Below are 26,841 nucleotides of genomic sequence, written 5' to 3'. Positions count from 1 at the left end.
GCGAGTGAGTTCAGCAAAGATCATGGCTTATTGCTTGCAGGATCTGAACTAGAGAACAAGGCTGCAGATGCAGCAATTTATACCCTGGCCCCTAGGCTGCGGTCAATAGGTTTGAAGCAACCTATTGCCACCCTAGAGGCAACTAATAGCAGCGCTGGAGATGGGCTGTCTGAGATGCTGGGAGCTGTTAGCTAGCTCCCTGCTCCAGCAGCCTGCCAGCCATTACCACGTGGTGTTAACAAGCAAGCCCAATACATTACACCCCTCCTCCCTTAGAACGAACAACACTATAGCAACAATAGAAAGTAATTACAGCAATACACTTTACAAAAACTTAACACTGGTGTGAATAGGTTCCACTTAGCAGCACAATAAAGTACTTACAACACTATAGCTCCATTGTCCATTACAATCTTGTAGGTCAGCAATAAATACAAGGGTACATACAACATTATAGCTTTATTATTTCAGAACAAAATCTTTCAGATAAGCAGGAGGTTTGTGTGACCTTGTGGAATGCCTGGGGGACCCAGGCACATCCTGGCCTACCAGCTTGCCCGGTGGGCTGGGTAGACCAGTGTCTCTTAGTTCAAGTGATTCAGAGTGGCTCAGTGCTCTCTGGCTGGCCTTTCCAGGTTGGCCCACCCCAGAGTCAGTTTGTTCAGCAGAGTTAGCACAGCGGCTGTAGCCATCAGTTTGGCTTTCTCCATCAGGGGACCCATGTTGCACGTCTGGGCTCCCCTCATCTACGGTCAACTCCTTGTTGCTTGGGCTGTGTGAGCCTTCAGAGTGTATGCATGAGCCGGCTTGGCTGCCGGTTTGTGGGCCTTGGTAAGGACTTGTGACGAAGTCCTCGCTTTGTGGTCATTCTGGGAAAAGCTTCTTAAGCTGATCGATGTGGCGCCGGACAACTTGCCCACCCTCCAGCCCCACTTTGTAAGAGAGGGGGCCTGATGTTTTAGTAATTTTTCCAGGCACCCACAAATTCCCATGCCCATAGTTCCTGGCCCACACCCCATTGCCCACTTGCAGCCCCCTTAGGGGTTTTGGGCGCAAAGCTTCTGCTGCCACCCTATCTGGATGCAACCTTTCCAGTTTTGTGATCAGTCGCCTCCCCCAGCGCAGCTCTGCTGGGCTTTTCCCTGTAGCTGTTCAGGGTGTGGAATGCTGGCAAAGTAAAAAATCTGCCAATCTGTGATGCCAGTCCTCAGTCACTATACGCTTCAGTGACTTTTTTGTGGTCCGGACCATGCGTTCGGCTTGACCATTAGAAGAAGGGTGAAATGGGGCTGACGTTGCGTGCCTGATGAGGTTTGCTCTCAGGAATGCCTGAAATTCTGTCGCTGTAAATTGGGCTCCATTGTCAGATACTATGACGTCTGTCAGCCCATGTGTGGCAAAGAGTTTCCTAAGCACCTGGATGGTCCTAGCAGTAGTCATGTTAGCAACTGGAATTACTTCAAGCCATTTAGAGTGGCTATTGACCACTGTAAAGAAGAGCTGTCCCTGAAAGGGCCCAGCGAAGTCTATGTGAATTCTAGACCAGGGAGTGTGAGTCTCCTCCCACCTGTGAACTGGTGCATGTGGCATTTCAGGCCTTGATTGTTGGCATATGTAACATCCATGCACCTGGGCTTCAATGGCCTTGTCTAATCCTGGCCACCATAAGTAGCTTCCAGCTAAAGCTTTCATACAGACAATACCCAGATGACCTTCATGTAGTGATTGTAAGACCCTGTCTCTTAGTGAGGTGGGGACTATGACCCTGTTCCCCCATAGCATGCAACCCTTGTGAGCTGATAGCTCGTGTCTTCTAGTAAAATAACTCTGAAATTCAGGGCCTGGGCTTTTATCCAGCCACCCTGTGTGCACCCAAAAAAGCACTCTACTTAGTGTCTTATCAACTGCTGTTTCTGCAGCTATGTCCCCAGCATGGAGAGGAAACTCTGGTAAGTCCTGAATGGACAATATGCGGGCTGCTGGGGCTGGATCTGGTTCGATTTGTGGCAGTGGAAGCCTACTCAGGCCATCTGCATGGCCCATTTCTTTGCCAGGTTTGTGAATCAGCTTAATTGTTTATGCTGCTGAAAAAATAGACCATCTCAGCGTTCTAGGGAATAATATATGGGGTGTCTGTTTGTCTGTGGTGAATAACCCCAGTAGCGTTTTGTGGTCTGTGAAGACTGTGAAGTCCCTGCCATATAAGTAGTCGTGGAATTTTTTAACTCCAGCTACCATGGCCAATGCCTCTTTGTCAATTTGAGTGTAGTTATGCTCAGCAGAGGACAGTGTCCTTGAATAAAATGCAATGGGAACTTGGGTTCCATCTTTCTCTAAGTGACTCAAGACTGCACCCACCCCGTATGGGGATGTGTCACATGCTAAGCAGACTGGTTTAGATTCCCTGAAATGAGTGATAGTGGAACTGACCGACAGAAGTGCCTTCAGGTCCTGAAAACTTTTTTCGTGAATGCTGGTCCAATTCCAAGAAGTTTTTTTTTATCTACGTGCCTGTGAAGCGGCTCTGCCACTGTGGCCTTGTTAGGAAGCAACACGTAGTAGAAGTTGAGGAAGCCCAAGAATGCTTGCAGCTCTCCTTTTGTTTTAGGGCTAGGTGCCATCTGAATGGCCTTCACTTTGGACTCAGCTGGGTGGATGCCATTAGCATCAATGCGAAACCACAAAAAATCAGTTGAGGGAACCCCAATACTGCATTTGCTCTTTTTCAGTTTGAGGCCTGCTTCACGCAGCCTCTGCAGGACGGCTCTGTGAGATTCTCCGGCAATAAGCACATCGTCAAAATAGGGGCAAACCGCTCGAATGCCTTTGAGTGTGCATTCCATGATTCCCTGAAAAATGCCCGGGGCTACACTGACTCCAAATTGCAAGCGCTTTACTCTGAAACCCCCCCCTGTGGGTCACAATTGTCTGTGCTGCGGCTCTGGCCTCATCAACAGGTAGTTGCTGATAGGCCTGCACCAAATCTAATTTCGCAAAAGTGGTGCCACCCTGCAAAGATGCCAGGATGTGGCTCACCACGGGGGCTGGGTATGTATGCTGTTTAAGGGCCTGGTTAATTGTGCATTTATAATCTGTGCATATTCTGACTTCCCTGTTGGCTTTAAGTGGTGTTACAATAGGAGTTTCCCACTCCCCACCATCTACTGGTTGCAAAACGCCCTGTTCCACAAGTTTGTCTAGTTCCGTGTCTATTTTGTGCTTGAGGGCAAAAGGGACCCTGCGAGGCTTTATCCTGATGAGAACCAGGATAAAGGGTCTAGTTTGAATGCTATTGGAGGGCCCGTGTAAGTTCCTAGGACTGAATCAAATGCGTCTGTGAAGTCCTTTCAAACTGATGCTAAACTCGCAACTTGTGTCTGGTTGATACCGGTTACTTGGATGCCGAGTGCACCAAACCAATCGAGCCCAATTAGGCTCGTTCTCTGGCCCCCTACTACGACAACATCCAGGTGCCCTGAAAACCCCTTAAATTTAACGGCCAAGGTAGCTTCACCCTTGACTGCAACTTTTGCGTTCTGAAAATCTGTTAAAAGTATGTCAGAGGGCCTCAGCTTGGCCCATCTTCTACTGCGACTGCATACAAAATTAAATGTGTCCAGAGAAATAATGGAAACAGCGGAGCCTGTGTCCAGCTCCATCTTACAGGGGACCCCTTGCAGCTCCACCTGAAGTCTATACTTGGGTTTAAGGGGCGTCGGCCCCCAGTATGGCAGACACTTCTACGGCTTGAGCAAAACCCCATGCTGAACGGCCCTGGGGCCCCAGTACCTCTCCTGGTCGGATCTTCCGACTGGCGATTCGATTGCCGGTCCCTCTGGCGACCTCTGCAAACTGATGCGATGTGGCCATTTTTTCTGCAGGCCCGGCACATGGCTGTCCGGAACCTGCAGTCCAAGCGTTGGTGGCAGCCACCACAACCTGGACATCTGGGCAAGAGATCTGCCTTGTAAGTAGTCTCTTGCTGCTTGCTGCTGCAGAGCTGTTGGTCGGGTTGTCTGTGCAACTTTTCTGTGCATCTGCGAATGACAGGACCTTTCTGGCAAAAAGTTTCTACTGCAGCTCTCGGTTGCAGAGGCCACAGACGAGCCGGTCTTGAAGTCGCTCTTCGACGTCTGAAAATTGACACAGGCGTGCGGCCTGCCTCAAGGCCGCAATGTACTCAGATGCGGTCTCTCCCGGCTTCTGTATTCATTGTTCACGGATGGATCTCAGCGTCTTTGAATCCTGCCTCTCCGTTGCCCAGGGACTGGTCCTCTGAGCGTGTGGTCGCTAGCGTGGCTTAGCTAGCCGACCGTAGGTGGGGGAAATTTGCTTTTCCCACCAGGTGTGCGCTGCCTCTCCCCTAGTGACTTTCAGCTTCGACGGAGAAGAAGGATCCCACCTTCGTTGCCAGTGCTGTGTACTGGGTTCGTTGCACAGGAATGAAGACAAGGCGAGTGAGTTCAGCAAAGATCATGGTTTATTGCTTGCAGGATCTGAACTAGAGAACAGAGCTGCAGATGCAGCAATTTATACCCTGGCCCCTAGGCGGCAGCCAATAGGTTTGAAGCAACCTATTGCCCCCCTAGGGGCAACCAATGGCAGCACTGGAGATGGGTTGTCTGAGATGCTGGGAGCCGTTAGCTAGCTCCCTGCTCCAGCAGCCTACCAGCCGTTACCATGTGGTGTTAACAAGCAAGCCCAATACATTACAATTATCACATCAGAAATAAGATGGTACTGTTGCCTCTAACCCTGAGGCACCCTAGTTGGTGTGAAGCTGGAAAAAGCCTAGTCCCTGAGTTTGAGAAACACCTAATACCTTTGCAAAGTGTGTCTTTTGCCCCCTGACAAGTTGAACTACAAGTACTTCAGGCAAATGTGAAATATTTAGGTGGGTCAAGTATTTATATTGTGTACAGAATGATCACATGCATTTAATATATGTGATATATCAGAAAGCAACAAATCAAACAATAAGTCATCGATCTGCAATATAGCTTTGCTTTTTGTTGGACATGAGAAAGGACAGACACTTTTAAATATGTTGCATTTCCTCCTCTTGTACCTGGATTTGCTTCTTTCTTAATACTTGCAACTTGGATCAACAAAGGAAATGGTTTTGGCTCACAGGAAAAACAGGGTTTCCTAAAGGAAATATGGATGCCATGCTAAAATGCTAATATCACCTTTATTAAAATATTAATAATAAAACCTGAAATTCTATGTAAAAGTATCAAACCAGAAAAAAACAGCATTTTTGGGGGGGGGGGAAATCAGTTTGGAAATATTGCAGTGTGATACTAAATACCATGATGTGTGAAGACAGTCCTCATATATGTGTACAGGATGTTTCATAGCAGTCAGCAGTTCCTTTTGATATAAGCATGTTAAATATAGCAAAGGATTCAGTGAATTTATGACGTGTATTGAAATGTATGAATGACCTTGGGGAAAGACAAGAAGAAACAATCAGGCAAGGAAAAGCAGGAGCCTTCAGTTCTTTAACAGTCAGAGTGAGAAACCTAGGAAGAAGGTTTGCCCTAATGCAGGGATCTTCAAACTTGGCTCTTTTATGACTTGTGGACTTCAACTCCCAGAATTCCTCAGCCAGTCATGTTGGCAGAGGAATTCTGGAAGTTAAGTCCCACTCTAAGCAGATGATACCACTCTAATGGCAGAAAGTGAAGAAGAACTAAAGAGCCTCTTGTTGCGGGTGAAGAAGGAGAGTGCAAAACTTGGGTTGAAACTCAACATTAAGAAAACCAAGATCATGGCATCTGGCTCTCTCAATTCCTGGCAAGTAGATGGGGAAGAAATGGAGGTAGTGACAGATTTTATTTTCCTGGGCTCCAAGATCACTGCAGATGGGGACTGTAGCCAAGAAATTAAAAGACGCTTGCTCCTCGGAAGGAAAGCCATGGCAAATCTAGACAGCACACTAAAAAGCAGAGACATCACCCTGTCAACAAAAGTGCGTACAGTCAAGGCTATGGTCTTCCCAGTTGCAATGTATGGCAGTGAAAGTTGGACCATAAAAAAGACTGAGCGCCAAAGAATTGAGGCCTTTGAACTATGGTGCTGGAGAAGACTCCTGCGAGTCCCTTGGACTGCAAGGCGATCAAACCGGTCAGTCCTAGAGGAGATCAATCCTGACTGCTCTTTAGAAGGCCAGATCCTGAAGCTAAAACTCAAATACTTTGGCCACCTAATGAGAAGGAAGGACTCACTGGAGAAGAGCCTAATGCTGGGAAAGATCGAGGGCAATAGAAGAAGGGGACGACAGAGAATGAGGTGGCTGGATGGAGTCACTGAAGCAGTAGGCGTGAGCTTAAATGGACTCCAGAAGATGGTAGAGGACAGGAAGGCCTGGAGGAATGTTGTCCATAGGGTCGCGATGGGTCGGACACGACTTCGCAGCTAACAACAACAAGCCCTAATGGATTAAACAGTTTATTTATTTATTTATTTGATTTATATACCGCCCTTCTCCCGAAGGACTCAGGGTGGTGTACAGGGCAATAAATATCAAAAATACAAGGTACAAAAGTTAAAAGAAAATTAAATAATTATGCCCAATGCAATAGATAATTAAAATCAATATTAAAACCCCAAACCCATCAGACCAGGCCGGCTTGTTCGAATAAATAAGTTTTCAGATCACGGCGGAAGGAGCGAAGGTCGGGAGTCATCCGGAGCTCAACCGGTAAGCAGTTCCAAGGTCTGGCGCACCCACAGAGAACGCCCTCCCCCTGGGAGTCACCAGTCGACATTCTCTGACCGGTGGCACCCTGAGGAGGCCCTCTCTGTGAGAGCGCACTGGACGAAGGGAAGTTGACGCCAGCAGCAGGTGCTCCCATAGGTAATCCGGACCCATGCCATGTAGGGCTTTATAGGTCATCACCAGCACCTTGAATCTCACCCGGAGGGCAACTGGAAGCTAATGCAGCTCACGGAGCAGAGGTGTAACATGGGAGTATCGGGAGACCCCCAAAACAACTCATGCGGCTGCATTCTGCACCACCTGAAGCCTCCGAGTGGTCCTCAAGGGCAGCCCCATGTAGAGAGCATTGCAGTAGTCTAAACCAGAGGTCACGAGCGCATGAGTGACCGTACACAATGCATCCCGGTCCAGATAGGGCTGCAACTGGTGCACCAGGCGAACCTGGGTGAAGGCCCCCCTAGTCACAGCTCCTATATGATCTTCTAAGGAGAGCTGTGAATCTAGGAGGACACCCAAGTTGCCCTATCTACAGGGGGGCAATAACTCATCCCCCATAGCAAGAGGTTTAGTTTTGTCGCCTGAAGTTTAGTTTTGTCGCCTGAAGTTAAAACAGCTGTACCCGTAAATTGTAATACCTGATTTTTGCTGACTTGTTTATTCTTTCACTAGGCGTCTTCCCTCAATCTTCTGCATTCCTTATGTTCCTCTTCCAAATGTAAGTATTAATTAATGGGATCTATCTATCTATATATGTATGTGTATGCACATTTATGGGTGTATGCACACCCATATATCTTGAAGAGAAATACAATAATTTTGAATATGCATATTCAGTATTCTCAAAATTACATTTGTATGGATGAGGTTAATTTATTAGGAAAAACAATGTACTCCCTTAAAGAGCACATTAATTCTTATCTGCATAAACATGTTTACTACGGTGCTTTCCTACTTTTTTCTGTAGAAGATATATACATCTTCCATGTGGAAGTTTTAGGCACAAGCTCTTTGTAAAACAGATGAAGTAATTTGTGGGGGAGGGGCTTAAGAGCTATGTGAGGAGAATTTATATTAATAATTCATAGTTAAGTTGCTGGACTGAAAACAAGACCTTGTAAATTCTAATACCCATATTTATATGCGTAAAGGCTGGCTGGTAAATTTGGGCCGGTCACTTTCTCTCAGACCAATCTACCTCATAGGGTTATTAATGTGGGGAGGAAATGGAGGTGGTAGTATTATGTATACTGGATTGAAATGTGGGATGTAAACATAATATTAAGTAAATAAATAAAATGTATAAAAAGGAAGAAAGTAGGAACGGGAAAATTATAATCTCTTCTGTTCCTGACCAAAAAGCTAAAGGAATGGACAAAATAGAGGACTTACGAAAAAGCTATCTAAAATGTCACACGGAAGCTAAAGTTGGGAAATTTTATCTATTGTGGTAACTTAGAATAAGCAGCTTGGCACTTCCTGTGAGTAATGCTGCACCTTTTGAGCCAATTGTTAAGGGGAAGATGGTTATCAGAGATTCACCCAGCAAGGAATTACGTTATGGTGTCAGCCTGATGTATGATATGATCCACGTCAGTTTGTGTCAGACCTATCCAATTATCTTTGACACTCAATTGATACAATGCAGGAAACCCATATTTTGTAGTGCATTCATATTCTTCAGCCTGAAAAGAAGAGCATATGATTATTGTTATTAATATCAAACCTTTTCCAATCAATGACTAAATAGCTGTAATGGGCTGTGAGAATAACCCTGAGAGACAGGAGGAAGAACTACAGCTAGACAATGGTTTGTTAAGAGAAATCTAAACCAAATGAGGGATGGGGTAGAGAAAACGTCTCAGAAGGGACCCTCCCTAGTTCTCTGGAAGGTAAAGACAAGGAGGGGGAAACTACTTCTTTGTTGTTGTTGTTAGCTGCGAAGTTGTGTCCGACCCATCGCGACCCCATGGACAATGTTCCTCCAGGCCTTCCTGTCCTCTACCATCTTCTGGAGTCCATTTAAGCTCACGCCTACTGCTTCAGTGACTCCATCTCATCTCCTTCTTCTCTTGCCCTCAACCTTTCCCAGCATTAGGCTCTTCTCCAGTGAGTCGTTCCTTCTCATTAGGTGGCCAAAGTATTTGAGTTTCAACTTCATGATCTGGCCTTCTAAAGAGCAGTCAGGGTTGATCTTCTGTAGGACTGACCGGTTTGATCACCTTGCAGTCCAAGGGACTCGCAGGAGTCTTCTCCAGCACCATAGTTCAAAGACCTCAATTCTTTGGCGCTCAGCCTTTCTTATGGTCCAACTTTCACTGCCATACATTGCAACTGGGAAGACCATAGCCTTGACTATACGCACTTTTTTTTAAAAAAAATAAATCTTTATTTACATTTCGTGTTAAAAAACACAAACCAACAAAGACAAAAAAACATTTACAATATCCAGAAAATGAAGAAAACAAAAAAATTGAAAACCATTTCAAAAATTTCAAATTATATCTACTTCTAAACAAACAATTATATTCCACTCATTAAATCTCTTATAACTATCCAACTCCAAAGCTTATTCATTAACAAAAACTATATCACTTCATTTTTGACCAACCTCCAAGCCACCCTCATTTCTTTAATCTTTTATCCATCCAAATATACCATTTATTCCATGATACAAATGCTGGTATCTCTTCTTTACCCTTCAACTTCTTGGTCAATGTGTCTGCTTCTGCACAATCAAGTATTCTCCTAATTGGTGGCCTTGGTGGAGCAGTGGGCTAATGCCTCCTTAAGTAACACCAGCTGCCTGCAATTATTGCAGGTTCGCATCCCACCAGGCTCAAGGTTGACTCAGCCTTCCATCCTTCCGAGGTAGGTAAAATGAGGACCCAGATTGTTGGGGGCAATTAAGCTGACTTTGTAATAATGCCGCTTGGGGGTTGTGTGAAAGCCCTAATAAGCAGGCATATACATAGAATGAAGGCTACTGCTAAGTTTGTAAGCCGCCCTGAGTCTTTGGAGAAGGGCGGGATATAAATGGAATTAAAATAAATAAATAAATAAAATAATTATAGCTTCATCTGGCGGGGTATGATTTGCCTTCCAAAATTGAGCATACCCCATCCTCGCCGCCATTAAGATATGTAAAACTAAATACCATATTCCCATCTTAATATTTCCAGGTCTGAAGCCAAGCAGATACGTCTCTGGTTTAAGATCAAGTAAACACCCTGTAATTTTCTCTATCCATTTTTGAATCCTCATCCAATATCTAACCACTTCCGGACATGTCCACCATAAGTGATAATATGTGCCAATCCCTTTACCACACTTCCAACAATCAGCCGACAATCCGGGGAACATTTTGGAAAGTCTATCTGGAGGGAGATGCCATCTATAAAGCATTTTGTATATGTTCTCCTTATATGACGTGGAAACCACCAGCCTCATATTAATCCACCAAATCTCTTCCCATTTCTCAAGTGGAAGTGCATAACCAAAATTCTTCCCCCAGGCAATCATCGCGTCTTTTACCACCTCCTCCCCTACTACCCTAGTTAGCAACAATTTATAGCACTTAGATATCATTCCTTTCTCCGGACCCAGCAGAATCTTATCTAATTCCTGCAGATTCAGATAAATACCCCTTCCTTCCTTATCCTTCTTATACCTTGACTGAATCTGCAGGTAGGCCCACCACTCCAGTTGAAACCCTTGCTGAGCCAGATCTTGTCGCGTTTTGAGTTCTCCCCCGCTATCTAAAAGTTGTTTGTAAGTTGGTCTTCTTCCCTTCTTGAGTAGGATCAGATGGGTCAAGGCTTCCAAGGTTGATAACCAACACGGAATTTGCACATAGTACTTGGCCCTTATCTTATCCCAATTCCGAATCAGTATATCCCTTATGTAATGACGAGTAAACTGTTTGCTTGGAGGAGTAGCTTCCCACCAAAGAGCAGCATGCCATCGCTGCAACAAATTGAATCCTTCCAAACTCAACAATTGATTATTCCTTAAACTTATCCATTCCTTGCCCCAAACTAAAAGGGCAGCCTGATAGTAAAGTTCCCAATTCGGCAGGCCAAGGCCCCCTCTTTCCTTAATTTCTTGCATCATTTTTTTTCCAATCCTGGGCCGTTTCCCCTGCCATACGAATCTAGAAACTACCCCCTCTAACTCTTTTAAAAATTTCATCGAAAGTTTAACTGGTGCTGTCTGGAAAAGAAAATTCCATTTCGGCAAAATATCAAATTTCACCGTGGCTACCCTTCCTAATAATGACAACTGTATCCTACCCCATTTTCCCAAGTCCATTTTTGTTTGTATCAGTAATTTAGAATAATTATCCTCCCTAATACTTGAACAATCTTCCCGTCAACCAAATTCCTAAATATTTCACCTTCTTCACGATTTTAAACCCTGTAATGTCCTCTAACATCTGTTTACTTCTATTCAAAAGATTTTTCGTCAATATATCCGTCTTATCTTTATTTACTTGTAGACCGGCCACATTTCCAAATTCCTCAATCCTTTTTAATAATTCCGTGCTGGATTCCAGAGGGTTTTCCAAAACAAAGACCATATCATCTGCAAACGCCTGCAGTTTATAAATTTGGTCTCTTATCTGAAGCCCAGTAATCTCTTCATCTTTCCTTATTATTCTCAATAGGGGTTCTAAAGTTAAAATAAATAAAAGTGGGGAGAGTGGACAACCCTGCCTAGTGCCCTTACAGATATCAAATTTGTCAGTTAAATTCCCATTTATCAACAGTCTCGCTTCCTGCTTAGTATAGATTGCTTTAATCATATTACAGAATTTAGCTCCAAACTCCATATGTTCCAACTGACACTTTAGGAAATCCCAATTAACCTTATTGAATGCTTTTAGAGCATCGATAAATATTAAAGCTAATTGTTTATCTGGTCGGCTTTCATAATGCTACAGAACATTTAATATAATTCTGAGATTATCCTTTATTTGTCTAGTGGGAAGGAACCCATTCTGGTCTATATGTATGAATTGGTTTAAGTAAATTTTTAATCTATCAGCAATTATTGTCGCAAATATTTTATAATCTGAATTAAGAAGGGATATTGGCCTATAATTTTTAATATGCTTCGAGGGGGAGTCATCCTTAGGGATCAAACTAATATTTGCCTCCAACCAAGTTTGCGGGACTATAGCCTCATCCAAAATTTCATTAAATAGATCTTTCATAAGTTTTCCCAGCGCTTCCACTAATACCTTATACAATTCTGCAGGAATTCCGTCAGTGCCTGGGTTTTTTTGACATTTCTGTTGTCTTACCGCTTTTTCATTTTCTGCTATTGTTATCTCCTGATCTAAGGCCTCTTTCTTGTTAGGAAGTAACTTAGGTCTGACTCCGTCAGGTATTGTTTAATCCTCTCCTCAGGAACCTTTTCTTCCTGATATAATTCTGTAAAAGACTCAGTTGCTATCTTTTCTATCCCTTCTTTATCCCCTATCAGTGTCCCCCTCTTATCCTCTAACTGCTCAATTCTTCTACTTTCCTTCTCTTTCCTTATTCTATAGCTAAGCCATCTCCCTGGTTTATTGGCATATTCAAAATAGTTCTGCCTCGCCACCCTAATTTGACGTGCTATTTTCTCTTGATCCACAAGGTTAAGTTTATGCCTCCATAAATCCACCTGCTCCTTCCCATACACTTTCTGTGGGTTTACCTGGAGAGCCTTCTCTGCCTTAGTAAGTTGCTCAGCAATTTCCCTCCTACTTTCCTCCTCCTTCCTACGTTTTTTTTAATTGAAATGTTTTACAGTACATTTTTTAAAAAGAGAAAGTCCCTCCCTCCCCCTCCCCTCCCCTCCCCTCCCCCCCGACTTCCCAGAGCTGAATACAGGGTATAGCTAAAATATGCTAACAAGCAAAAATAAAACATTAAATTCTATCGCACTTTAACTCTCCTTAAACATAACTATATTACTAACAAATAACAAATAACTAATAGTACATCATATAAAACCAATACTTATTCAAATGCTAAATGAAACTTTTTAGTCCCATATTTATTTTGAATATATTCAATCCATCTTCTCCATTCCACAATATATCTCTGTTGCGATTGTTCTTTCAAATATGCTGAAATCTTTGCCATTTCCGCCAAGTTAGAAACTTTCAAAGTCCACTCTTCTATAGTAGGCAGTTCCTCCTTCTTCCAATATTGCGCTACTAAAAGTCTTGCTGCCGTAATTAAATTCAACATCAATTTAGTATCTATAAGAGTAAAATCTGTAATAATACCCAACAAAAACAACTGTGGAGAAAACCTTATCTTTTTCTTAAATATCTTTTGCATGTTCCACCAAATTTTAATCCAAAAAGCTTTGACTTTTTTACAAGTCCACAATATATGATAATACATTGCATCCTCACAGCCACACCTCCAACATTTAGGCTGACAGTTCGGATACATACTTGCTAATTTTTTTGGGTCTAAGTGCCACCTATAAAACATTTTATAAAAATTATCTCTTTAAGTTTTGATCCTGTGTAAATTTTACGTTTCTGACCCAAATCTTTTCCCAAGTATCCATTGTTATAACCTCCTGAAAATTCTGGGCCCATTGTATCATACAATCTTTAACAAGTTCCATTTCTGAGTCAATTTCTATCAATGCATTATATATCCTTCTTATATGTGCTTGACCTTGATCTCTAATTTGTTTTACCAAATTTCCATCAGTTATCGAAATACCAACTTTCTGATCTTCTTTCCATCTTGCTTGTAACTGCCCATACTGAAACCAAGATTGCACAATCTTTTCTTCTTTTAAAATATTATATGGCTTTAATTGCCATACATTCCTTTCTATCCTTAAAATTTCTTTGTATGTAATCTCATCATGTTTAAATCCAACATTTATATTTTCTATTGCATGTTTAGGTATTGCCCAAATTGGTATTTTGTAATTTAACTTATGTCTATATTTTTTCCATACTCGCAACAGAGCATACCTTAATATATGTATCTTAAACACGTTATCCACCTTATCATACAATAAATATGCATGCCAACCAAATAACAAATCATAACCCTCAAGATTTAATAATCTCCCTTGTGTTAAATTAAACCAATCACTAATTGATGATAAAACAGCAGCCTCATAATATAATTTAAGATTAGGCATTTTAAGACCACCTCTTTCACGTATATCTTGCATTATCTTAAATTTAACTCGTGGTTTTTTCCCTGCCCAAACAAATTTATTAATACTTTTCTGCCATTCCTCCAAATTTGAATCCTTTTTAAGTATAGGTATCATTTGAAACAAAAATAAAAATTTTGGCAAAACATTAATTTTTACTGCTGCAATTCTTCCCAATAAGGATAATTGTAATTTTTTCCAACCATCTAGCTCTTTTTGTATTTTTAATCATAACAATTCATAATTATTTTTATATAATTTCACATTTGAAGCTGAAAGATATACCCCCAAATATTTAATCTTTTTAACTATTTCAATATTTTAGTTTTTTGCGTATTTATCTTAAATCCAGAAACTTTCCCATATGACGTTATTATCTCCATCAACTCTACAACTGAGTAAGTCGGTTGACTTACTGTAATAACCAGGTCATCCACAAACGCTCTCAATGTATGATCTCTTATTTTAATTCCCTTAATTTTATTTGAATCTCGTATTTTAATCAATAATATTTCCAATGTTAAAACAAACAGCAAAGGTGACAACGGACACCCCTGTCTTGTACCCTTTTCAATATTACATGTTTCTGTCAAACTACCATTAACTATTATTTGAGCTGTTTGCTTCTGGTATATTGCTCTAATAGATTGTAATTTTTTTTCCCCAAACTCCATTTTCTCCAATGCCTTAAATAAAAATTGCCAATCCAATTGATCAAAGGCTTTTTCAGCATCCAAAAAGATCAGCGCTGCAGGAACCTGGTTATTTCTATCCAAAAATTCCAATAAGTCTACAATATGTCTCACATTATTCTTCATTTGTCTACCACTTATAAATCCAGTTTGGTCACTATGAATCATTTGCTTCATTACCTTCATTAATCTATTTGCTAAAATTTTTGCAAATATCTTGTAATCAGTGTTTAAAAGCGATATTGGCCTACAGTTTTTGGCTTGGTTAGCATCTTGATCTTCCTTTGGAATCAGTGATATAAAGGCAGTTTTCCACGATGGAGGCACTTTTCCTCCCAATTGAATTGTCCTAAACAATTTTCTTAAAGGTTCCACCATTTCTGTCTGTAAGTCTTTATAATAGACGGCAGTCAAACCGTCTGTTCCTGGTACTTTACCACCTTTAATTGCTTAATTGCTAGAGTAATTTCTTCATCATTTATCAATTGATTCATCCCTTCTCTTTGCTCTTGTGTAAGAACAGGGATATTAACTTCTCGTAGATATCTATCTATGTCTACATCTTGAATCTTGTCTCTAACATACAACTTAGGATAAAAATCAACAAAGGCCTTTTTAATAAGATTCTGCTGAAACACCACTTTACCCTTATAATCTATTCTATCTATATTACGTGACCTTTGTTTCTTCCTTAACAAGTAAGCTAACCACCTACCTGGCTTATTAGCATTGCAAAAAGTATTATGTTTAGCATACCGTAAATTGGTTGCCACTTGATCTGCCATCAACATATCAAACTGGCCTCTTAGTAAAGTAATTACCTCTTTAATCTTCTCATGAGATGGATTCAAAATTAAAGCCTTCTCTTTCCTCTTAATTTCCTCCTCTAATTCTTTTCGCCTATGTTCCAGTTTACATCTGTATTTATTATTCAAATGTATTAACACTCGTCTCATATAAGCTTTACTTGCATCCCAAACCATCTCAATAGAAGTACCCTTGTGCATATTCATATTAAAAAATTCTTTCATCTGTTTTTTACACTCTTCCACATTTTCTTGATATCTAAACAAATTTTCATTTAGTCACCAAGACCGTCTGTCTCCATTGTCTTTTTCTATTTCCAACCATACTGGACTATGATCTGATATAGTTCTTGGACATATCTTAATCTTCTTAATCCTAGAAAAGAAATCATTAGTAATTAGTACAAAATCAATCCTGGAGAAAGATTGATGCCTATCGGAGGAAAAAGTAAAGTCTTTTTCTTGCAAATTTCTTTCTCTCCAAACATCTCTCAATTCCAAATCATCTTTCATCTCAAAAAAAGATTTAGGCAATCTGGCATGACTTGGTGTACTTCTAAAAAGGCCTTTTTTGTCCATTTGTACATCAAAAACCCCATTCCAGTCTTCCATAAAAATACAAGATTTGTAATCCCATTGAATTATCTTGCTATGTAATAGTTTATAAAATTCTCCTTGCTGTTGATTAGGAGCGTATAATCCAACCAAAAGTATTTTCTTGCCTTCCATTAATAGTTCAATTATAACATATCTTCCTTGTTTATCTGTTTCAATTAAATTAGCTGTTAAGTTGTTCTTAACATAAATAACTACTCCATTTTTCTTGTCAGGAGCAGACGCAATAAACTGTGTGCCCAGCCTAAAATTTATCAAATACTTTTGATCAGCTGCTCGGATATGCGTTTCCTGTAGACAAATAACATCATTTCTAAATTGTTTTAAATACTGAAATACTTTCTTTCTCTTGTGCGGGGAATTTAATACATTAACATTCCAAGTTACAAACTTTGTCGCCATCTTTTGCAACCTGAAGCGTTCGGAGCACCTCTTCCAAAACCACCTGCACTCTCTTCGGTTTCGCTCCTCCCACTGCTTTACTGTAAGTAGGTTTTTGAGATGTAATTGTAACTTTCTGTTGTTCTTGTTCTTGTCTCATTCGTCTGATTGCAGCCCGTGTCATTCTTTGTTCTCTAACCTCTTCCGTTGGTACCTGGGTCTGATCCACTCCTGTAGTTTGCTGGGGTTCTTTATCTTTCTGCAGAGTAACTCTTTCAGCTCCTTGTATACTCTCCATTTGTGACTGATGCTCTCCTTCACCATTCCTTCCTTTAAATTCTGAAGATGGCAGAGGGCCTGCCTTCAAAATATTAGCATAAAAATCTCATGCCTGCAAAACTGTATTAAGATGATATCTCAAGCCTGCGTACATTACCGCCATGCCTGCTGGAATCTCCCATCTAAACTGAATCTGCCGTTTCCTTAATTCTTCTGCCAAAAAAGCAAATTCTTTTCTTTTCCTTAAAATTCTTGGAGGGATCTCTTTCAGAATTAAAACTTCTTGCTCAGCAACTGTAAATCTATTGTTATAGAAGGCTTGAATAACCACATTTCTAATTGCTCTCTTTGTAAAGTAAACCACCACATTTCTAGGTAACCTTCTTTGTCTTGCAATCCAAGAGTTAACACAAAATATTTTATCTATATCCCCCATAATATCTTCAGCTGGACGCTCCAAAACCTGTTCAAGGGCCTGTGCCAGTAATTCTTTCAAATCTTCCTTAGGATCTTCTTTTAAACCTCTGATCCTCACAGCAAATTCCATATCTCTGTATTGTAACATTACTACATCATCATCAATCTTTTCCATCACATTTTCAGCATCCAGCATTTTAGCATCTAATCTCATATTATTTTGACTGAGCTCTTCCACACGCTCATCCAGACGCTCAATACAAACTGCAAGCCCTTGAAATGCAGCCAAAATGTCTGCTCTTATTTCAGTATTCTTCTCAATAAGTCCAGCTCTTTGTTGGGATTGCGTTTTTAAAGCATCCTGTAAAGCATCCTGCAAATCTTTTATTGTTAAAGCTGGTGCGGGTGCGGGTGCCACAGGAGGAGGCATCAAAGCCTTTAATAAAGAATGCTGAACTGGCGAAGCACCAGCACTTCTAGGAACTTTGGTTGATTTAGAAGCCATCTTAACACCCGTTTATTTCTATTGCGCACTTTCACTTTCCGCACCGCTTGCAACTTTTTCTCTCAAAATATTCAGAGTTAAAGTTCAGATACTTGCTATTACAGCATTCTCCTGCACAGCTCTGCCTGCATCCAAGTAATTCCACAGTTAATTATTGATGGCAGGGATGGTTGCAGCGTCCTGCTCTGCTCCAAAGCCTTGGAGCAGAGGCGTCCCGAAGTCCAGAGCAAACTCAGGCTTCGGGGGGGGGGCTCACACCCTTCAACCACCAGAGTTTAAACTCTGGTGATCTAGGGGAGCTCTACCCCTACCTAAATGCTCGCCCCCCCTCTTCTCCCGATGAGCGGGTTTTCGAGCCGCTAAACAGCTGATCGTTGCTGTTTTTAGCGGCTCTACGGAAAGCAGTGGGGCTGACGGCCGGAGCGGCCGCCATCAACAGACCCTTGCCACCCGGAAGTCCCTCCTTCCTATGTTTAACTGCCATCTGTTTTACTATCAAGCCTCTCAGATAAGCTTTAGCCGTATCCCAAACTATTTCTAGGGTCATCCCTTCCGTCCTATTTTCTAAAAAAACCAGGCTCATCTCTTGTTTAATTTTTTGTACAAAAACTGTATCCTTTAGAGTCTCCAGACTCATCATCCATCTACTCCTCGCTCTACTCCCCCTTATCAACGTAATAGCCACCAGGTTGTGATCCGCCCATTCGTTCGTCAAAATCATGGCATCTTTTGCATAAGATATCAGCCCATCCGACAACCATACCATATTCAACCTAGACCATGAGTTATGCCTGGGGGAATAGTAGGTATAACATTGAGAGGCGTCTTTTAATTTCTTAGCTACAGTCCCCATCTGCAGTGATCTTGGAGCCCAGGAAAATAAAATCTGTCACTACCTCCATTTCTTCCCCATCTATTTGCCAGGAATTGAGAGGGCTGGTTGCCATGATCTTGGTTTTCTTAATGTTAAGTTTCAACCCAAGTTTTGCACTCTCCTTCCTCACCTGCAACAAGAAGCTCTTTAGTTCTTCTTCACTTTCTGCCATTAGAGTGGTATCATCTGCATATCTTAGGTCAGGGGTGTCAAACTCAATTTCATTGAGGGCCGCATCAGCATTGCAGTTGCCCTCAGGGGGCCGGGTGGGTATGGCCAGGGTGGGCGTGGCCTACTGGGTGGGCATGGCTAAAGTGTATATGGCCTACTGGGTGGGCATGGCCAGCTCTACATCATTTGCATCAAGGGTGCCTATGGGGGCCTGGGCAGGAGTGGGGCAGATCTGAGGGTCTCTGGCAGAAGGAGGGTCTCTGGGCCAGGGCCAAGGCAGTGGGGGCCGTTCCCTCACTGTTTCCAGGATGGCTTCGCGGGCCACATGAAACCACTTTGCGGGCCAGATCCGGCCCCCGGGCCTTGTGTTTGACATGTCTGTCTTAGGTTGTTAATATTTCTCCCGACAATCTTAATTCCAACTTTTGATTCATCTAGCCCTGCCTTTCTCATGATGTGCTCTGCATATAAGTTAAACAGGCAGGGCGACAGTATACAGCATTGCCAGACTCCTTTCCCAATTTTGAACCAATCGGTTGTTCTGTGTCCAGTTCTCACTGTTGCTTCTTGACCTGCATATAGGTTTCTCAAGAGACAAATAAGATGGTCTGGTACTCCCATCTCTTTAAGAACTTGCCACAGTTTGTTGTGATCCACACAATCAAAGGCTTTAACATAGTCAATGAAGCAGAAGTAGATGTTTTTCTGGAACTCCCTAGCTTTCTCCATGATCCAGCGTATGTTGGCAATTTTATCTCTAGTTCCTCTGCCTCTTCGAAATCCTGCCTGTACTTCTGGTAGTTCTCGATCCACATACTGCTGGAGTCTGCCTTGTAGGATTTTAAGCATAACTTTACTAGCATGTGAAATGAGTGCAATGGTGCGATAGTTTGAACCTTCTTTGGCACTGCCTTTCTTTGGAATTGGAATGTAAACTGATCTTTTCCAATCCTGTGGCCACTGTTGAGTTTTCCAAATTTGCTGGCAAATTGAGTGTAGCACTTTTACTGCATCGTCTTTTAAGATTTTGAGTAGCTCAGATGGAATACTGTCACATCCACTAGCTTTGTTGTTGCTCAGTTTTTCTAAGGTCCACTTCACTTCACATTCTAGGATGTCTGGCTCGAGGTCAGTGACCACCTCATTGTGATTATCAGGGACGTCAAGCTCACATAGGAGCCGTGACCAGGGGGGCTTTTGCACAGGTTCGCCTGGTGCGCCAGTTGCGTCCCTATCTGGACCGAGACGCCCTACGCACAGTTACTCATGCGCTTGTTACCTCCCGTTTGGACTACTGTAACGCTCTCTACATGGGGCTGCCCTTGAAGACCACTCGGAGGCTTCAACTGGTGCAGAATGCGGCCGCGCGAGTTGTAATGGGGGTCTCCCGATACTCCCATGTAACACCTCTACTCCGCGAGCTGCATTGGCTTCCGGTTGCCCTCCGGGTGAAATTCAAGGTGCTGGTTATTACCTATAAAGCCCTACATGGCCTGGGTCCGGGCTATTTGAGGGAACACCTGCTGCCGGCATCAAACGCCCTTCGCCCAGTGCGCTCCCACAGGGAGGGTCTGCTCAGGGTGCCGCCGGTGAGAGATTGCCGGTGGGTGACACCCAGGGATAGGGCCTTCTCAGTGGGAGCGCCTGCCCTCTGGAACCAGCTGCCGGTGGAGCTGAGGACTGCCCCCGACCTCCGATCATTCCGCCGGGGCCTGAAGACCTGGCTCTTTGAGCTCTCAGGCCCAGGCTGAGGAGAAATTTTTAACTGGGGTTTTAAGTATACAGGGTCAATTTAATATTTTTTAATTTGGTTTTTTAACTTTTGTATGGTGGATTTTTTAATTCCCTGTAAACCGCCCTGAGTCCTCAGGGAATAGGGCGGTATATAAATGTAACTAAATAAAATAAATAAATTCTTGTATAGTTCTTCTGTGTAATTTTGCCACCTCTTCTTAATCTCTTCTGCCTCTGTTAGGTCCCTGCCATTTTGGTCCTTTATCAAGCCCATTTTTGCATGAAACATTCCCTTCATCTCTCCAATTTTCTTGAAGAGATCTCTGGTCCTCCCTATTCTATTGTTTTCTTCTATTTCTTTGCACTGTTCATTTAAGAAGGCATTCTTATCTCTTCTAGCTATTCTCTGGAATTCTGCATTCAATTGGGCGTATCTTTCTTTTTCTCCCTTGCCTTTTCCTTCCCTCCTTTCCTCAGCTATTTGCAAAGCTTCCTCAGACAGCCATTTTGCTTTCTTGCATTTCTTTTTCTTTGGGATGGTTTTAGTTGCTACTTCTTGTTCAATGTTGCGAACCTCTGTTCATAGTTCTTCAGGTACTCTGTCTATCAGATCTAATTCCTTAAATCTATTTGTCACCTCTACTGTATATTCATCAGGGATATGATTTATTTCATACCTCAGTGGCCTAGTGCTTTTCCCTACTTTCTTCAGTTTAAGCCTAAATTTTGCAACGAGAACCTCATGGTCTGAGCCACAGTCAGCTCCTGGTCTTGTTTTTACTGACTGTATAGAGCTTCTCCATCTTTGGCTGCAGAGCACATAGACAATCTGATTTCTATGTTGACCGTCTGGTGATGTCCATGTGTAGAGCTGTCTCTTGGGTTGTTGGAAAAGAGTGTTTGCTATGACCATCATATTCTCTTGACAAAATTCTGTCAGCCTGTGCCCTGCTTCATTTTGTACTCCAAGGCCATACTTGCCTGTTATTCCGGTTATCTTTTGGTTTCCTACTTTAGCATTCCAATCCCCCATGATGATAAGGACATCATTGTTTGGTGTTAGTTCTATAAGGTGCTGTAGGGATTCATAGAACCAGTCAATTTCATCCTCTTCAGCACCGGTGGTTGGGGCATAGACTTGGACTACTGTGATTTTGAATGGTTTGCCTTGGATTCGAACTGAGATCATTCTGTCATTTTGGGGATTGTGTCCCAGTATTGCTTTTCCTACTCTTTTATTGACTATGAAGGCTACTCCATTTCTTCTCAGGGATTCTTGCCCTCAGTAGTATACCTGATGGTCATCTGAATTAAATTCACCCATTCCTGTCCATTTTAGTTCGCTGATTCCTAAGATGTCGATGTTCAGTCTAGTCATCTCTTGTTTGACCACATACAGCTTGCCTTGATTCTTGGATCTTACATTCCAGGTTCCTATGGAGAAAAAGTCTTTACAGCATCGGACTTTCCTTTCACCACCAGATACATCCACAGCTGAGTGTCCTTTCGGCTTTGGCCCAGTCGCTTCATTCTTTCTGGCGCTACTAGTACTAGCCCTCTGCTCTTCCCCAGTAGCATATTTGACGCCTTCCAACCTGAGGGGCTCATCTTCCAGTGTCATATCTTTTTTCCTTTTGGTACTGTCCATGGGGTTTTCATGGCAAAGATACTGGAGTGGGTTGCCATTTCCTTCTCCAGTGGATCATGTTTTGTCAGAACTCTCTGCTATGACCTGTCCGTCTTGGGTGGCCCTGCATGGCATAGCTCATAGCTTCATTGAATTATGCAAGCCCCTTCGCCACTACAAGGCAGTAATCCATGAAGGGGAAAACTACTTCTAGGGTTGCAAAATTGGGATAATGTAACCTTACAATAAAGGTAGTATTAGTACCTCTAGTTTTAATTTCCTGTGTGATTGGAACAGGGGTCCCCAGTCCCTGGTCCATGAGCCAGAACTGGTCTGAGGCATGCCAGGAACAGGTCCGTGCAAACAAGTGAAGCCCCATCTGCAGGGCTTTCTTTGTGAAGGATGCCAAAGACAGCTAAATTTCTCTACTTGAACTCGGCAATCTACTTGAGTTCTCAGCCTTATCTATAGTCTTGAACATGGCCAGGTTAGGTTGATGTGCCAAGCCCAGATATATTGGATTATGTAGTATACTTATTGTGTGGTGATGAAAAGAAAGGCTAGGGAACATGAACTCTGATATACTGGTAAAACCTCTGAGTGACCAAGCCAACCTACTTGCTAACTGCACACCCAGGAATTTGATGCTGCTGGTAACCATCTCCACAGGTGAATCATTAATACACAGAGAAGTGTGGCTGTGCCTGCCTTTTCTGAAAATATTCAGCCAAAGCCAAAAATCCAGAGTAAGAAATTATAGTTGTAGTTTGGACTACTGATCCAAAAATAACATATCAGATAAGTAGATGGAGCTCGAGGAACTGATGAATAAAACTGAAAAACAGTGCTTTTTAACCATTATTTTTAACTCATATTTAAAAACTCAATTACAAAGCAGATTTTATGTCTTTTGGCAACTGTTAAATGAAGTATCAGTAATCAAGGTAAATGCTGCCCTTTTAATGTCTTAAAAAATGAAATAAAATTATTTGTTTTGTAAAAATCTGTAATTACATATATGTGGCGCAATGGTTAGAATGCAGTGTTGCAGCCTGACTCTGCCCACAGCCTGGAATTCGATCCTGATGAACTCAAGTTTGACTCGGCCTTCCATCCTTCCAAGGTCAGTAAAATGAGGACCCAGATTGTTGGGGGCAATATGCTGACTCTGTAAACCGCTTAGAGAGGGCTGTAAAGCACGGTGAAGCAGTATGTAAGTTTAAGTGCTATTGCTATTTCTTTTGCATAAGTTCCTGCAATGCTATTCCTTTCTTGTAAGTCACTGCTCTTAATTGTAAATGAAGTTTCTCAGTTTTAAAAATACTTGTGATATGCATCATTTAAAAGCAGAGTTCAAATCTTACATTTGAAATTTCACAAATGTTTGTTTTGAAACACAGAACCAGGACCTCATGTTAAGGCATCTTCATTACCTCTGTACAATTGTCATACAAAAATAGTTCTGACTGGAATAGACAAGGCATCTGTTGTCGAATAACCTATTTGTTTTTAGCAAAACTAAGGTGAAACTTAGCAATGTTGAAATGCAAGAAAATATAGCACAAAGGGGTTTTTTTTAAACAGGGAACTATTATCTCATTTTCTCATCACAGTAATCAAACTTATTTTGTTTTGCAAATGAATGAGGCATAACCGAAGGCTATTTCGGTTACTATTGTTTGTGATAAATTAGCTTCCTCCAATCTGGTGAGAAGGAAGGAACAGAGATGGTGGGAACTGAAACTACTTATACCTGTGGGGCACCAGGCTGGGGAAAAAAATGCAATAGGAAAAAAAATGAAAACAAGAAGGGGAAAAATGATTAGATGTATAATATTTCTTCTTTTTAAGAGATCTCTTCTTTATGCTAACTGTTGTCTCTTCTTGATATGGCCATTTGAGTCAAGGCCGTGTAGTTTTTGGGTAATATTTACCAGAAATGGCTTGCTGATATCTTTTTCCAAGGGCTGAGCAAAATAGTGAGTATCCTAAACTCAGCCAGCCGGCTTTTGCGTCTAGGTGAGATTAGAACTCATAGTCTCCTGTTTCCTAGGTTGTGTCTTTAACCACTACACCAAACTGGTTCCCGATAGCAATGTGAGTAATATTTTTTGTAAGCATGGTTTATATTTCTAATTAAAAGCTAAATTTTGTATTTTTACTACAAAATGACCTCTTGCTAAAGTTTAATGTGTTTAGAGCAGAAACGTATAAAATTAGAAATAAGCAATGGAACATATTTTCAAGTTTTCAGGATTTCAATCAAAGGATTTTTTTTGAAGTGTATTATTGCCCCATGTTTTATGATGAAAAAGGAAAGTACATACAGTCACAAAAGGAAAATATGTGCCTATGTGCAAACGCACATGTATAGGCTTAGATGTGGTTGTGGTTTGAGTCATTGGAATTTGGCTATATGGGCTAACATTATTTCCAAATTTACCAATGAAATTATTTAATGTTCCTCTTTTCCTACATCATCACATGGATGAAGACACCCAATGTGTTCAATTTGATTGAACACATCTAATATTGGAGTACATCCAGTTTTGTCCGTATACTTTTCTTTTGCCAGAAATACAGTGTTTGAAGAAATGCATACCGTATCAACATATAACAGCAATTAATCAATCCTCCTCCTCTGCCATTTTGAAGATGAAATGGATTCAGTCAAGTATTCTGTGTAATTGTTCAGCGCGGCGGAATGCAGTGACTTAAGTTGGGACAGGGTTATTCCTCTGTACTGTGACCCATTTTTCCTATGGCGTGGTATGTGTTATATGCAACTCTCAAGAGCTTCTACCATCGACCTGCCTGCCTGCCAATGAGAAGCCTTCTAATCAATTTCGAAGAACATTGAGATCTGCTAGTCTCTTTGTAGCAGGTCCATTCCATTCCAAAGGTGGGGAAGCTTTACTTCATTGGCTCATCCAGTGTCCCTGGTTCTCACTACAATTTTTTTAAAAAAAATATTTTCTATTAGATTTATATGGCACTTTTCTTTTGTATGACTCAAAGTTCTTGCCACCTGTTTTTCCCACAACACCAATCCCTGAGAGACTGAGGGATGAGACTGAGAGAGTGATTGATGCTGCACGCAGCAGCATCTACAGTAGATCAGCAAACAGAAGGGATCTTGAAAATACTTGCTCTTCTTAGGAGCGACTTTTTTTGAAATATTCTACATGGGAGCTATTTTCTCTTGTAATTCTGTAAAGAAAAGAATTCTGTGGGTCCGAGAGCTGCTAGGGAAAGGATACTTTAGGACAGTGTAGGAATCATGTTTCAATCCAAATAGTTGGATTTTTTAAAAAAATCATTCTCAGCCAACCAAGATGGCACCAGACAAACAATGGGAGTCCTTGTCCAATGATTCTGGGCAGAAAGTTTCCCAATCTAGCCTATGCATTTTGATTACATTTCTCACTGGAGGAATGCTTTACTGTATTTAAAACAATGTAAAAAAAAAGATTAAGAAAGAACAGTTTTTAAAATAGCACACCTATTTAATTAAAAGACACTGCTTGCAAAGAAATATAAAACAGAGTTGAAAACTTACAAGAATCTACTTTGGCTGGTAATAGATTACAACAATATTTAAAATCAATTTCTGGGGATGGAAAAAGAGGGCGTACCTATTACTGAGCTGCAAACAGTCTGCAAACAGACAAGGTGGGGAACAGTACAGAACTGTTGCCAAATATTTATAATTATAACTCATGTTGTCTCCTACTTATGGTAAGTTACCTAGGAAGAAAATATCCACAACGTCTTTTGAAAGACTCCTTATAATCTCTACAAACATCCCTATCGATCACAGGAAACAGTCAATTGGTCTAGATGCCAAAGCTAATCAGATTTACCCAGCCAAGTTGACTTGCAGGACAAAGACTAATTTACATGCTCCAAGCAACTAGGCACATGAACACAATAGATAGCATTGAATACTTAGCACTTGAGACATCAGAAAAGCATTGTGGCTCAAATTATGCTGTTTATTTGATGATTCTACTCAATCACGGTTAAAAAGAGCAGAGAATGGTTCTGTCCTTAGATACTTATTGTGGCTTATGGATTCTTAGATTTCTCTGGCTTTGTTTCTCCTTATGCCAGCGCGGGGGCGCGGGAGGGGATCAGCAATCGCTCTTGCTTAGAACAGAGGTTACTTAGTTGCTTATCAAATTCTGCCAACTAAGAGAAGCCAAGGGTCATGTGGGGTGAAGAGCAGAAATTTCTCCCCATGTTTCTGACAACGCCTCTACGTGACTCTTCTCAGTTGGGCTGTTTCTGAACACAGGTTTATCTATTCCAGGGGTCTTCAAACTTGGCCCTTTTATGACTGATGGACTTTACCTCCCAAAATTCCTCAGCCAGGCATGCCTGCCTGATCCTTGGCCCATTGACAAATCAGGGCAAAGTTCTATTGTTTGGGCAAATCCTTAGAAATAATAAAAGGAGTGAAAATTGGAAGCATAAACATCTTACCAGTAGAAGCAGTGGAAAACCTGTGGTGATGCAACTAGTAATACAGTATGTGGCTGATAGAAATTGGCTTTCTTTCTCAGTTCAAATCAATCTCCTGTGCATTGTAAAGGCTTTTAAGAGAACATGAAATCCATATTTAAAAAGCAGGGGTAAGCTTTCTCAATGGAGCGCTAAACCTGTAATTATAAAAAGTCTGTACTCTTAAAGATCTGACAAGCACTAAGAAAAACAACCGGCAAGAATTATGCAAGCAAATGCCTCTGGAAGTTTCTTTCAACTATGGGCCGGTGTGAAAGTCATAAGCCTATGGCATAACACACACACACAACACACACACACACACACACACACA

This window comes from Vipera ursinii, assembly GCF_947247035.1.
Source record: "Vipera ursinii genome assembly, chromosome: 2".
NCBI lineage: Eukaryota > Metazoa > Chordata > Lepidosauria > Squamata > Viperidae > Vipera > Vipera ursinii.
Note: the sequence above shows the minus strand (reverse complement) of the source record.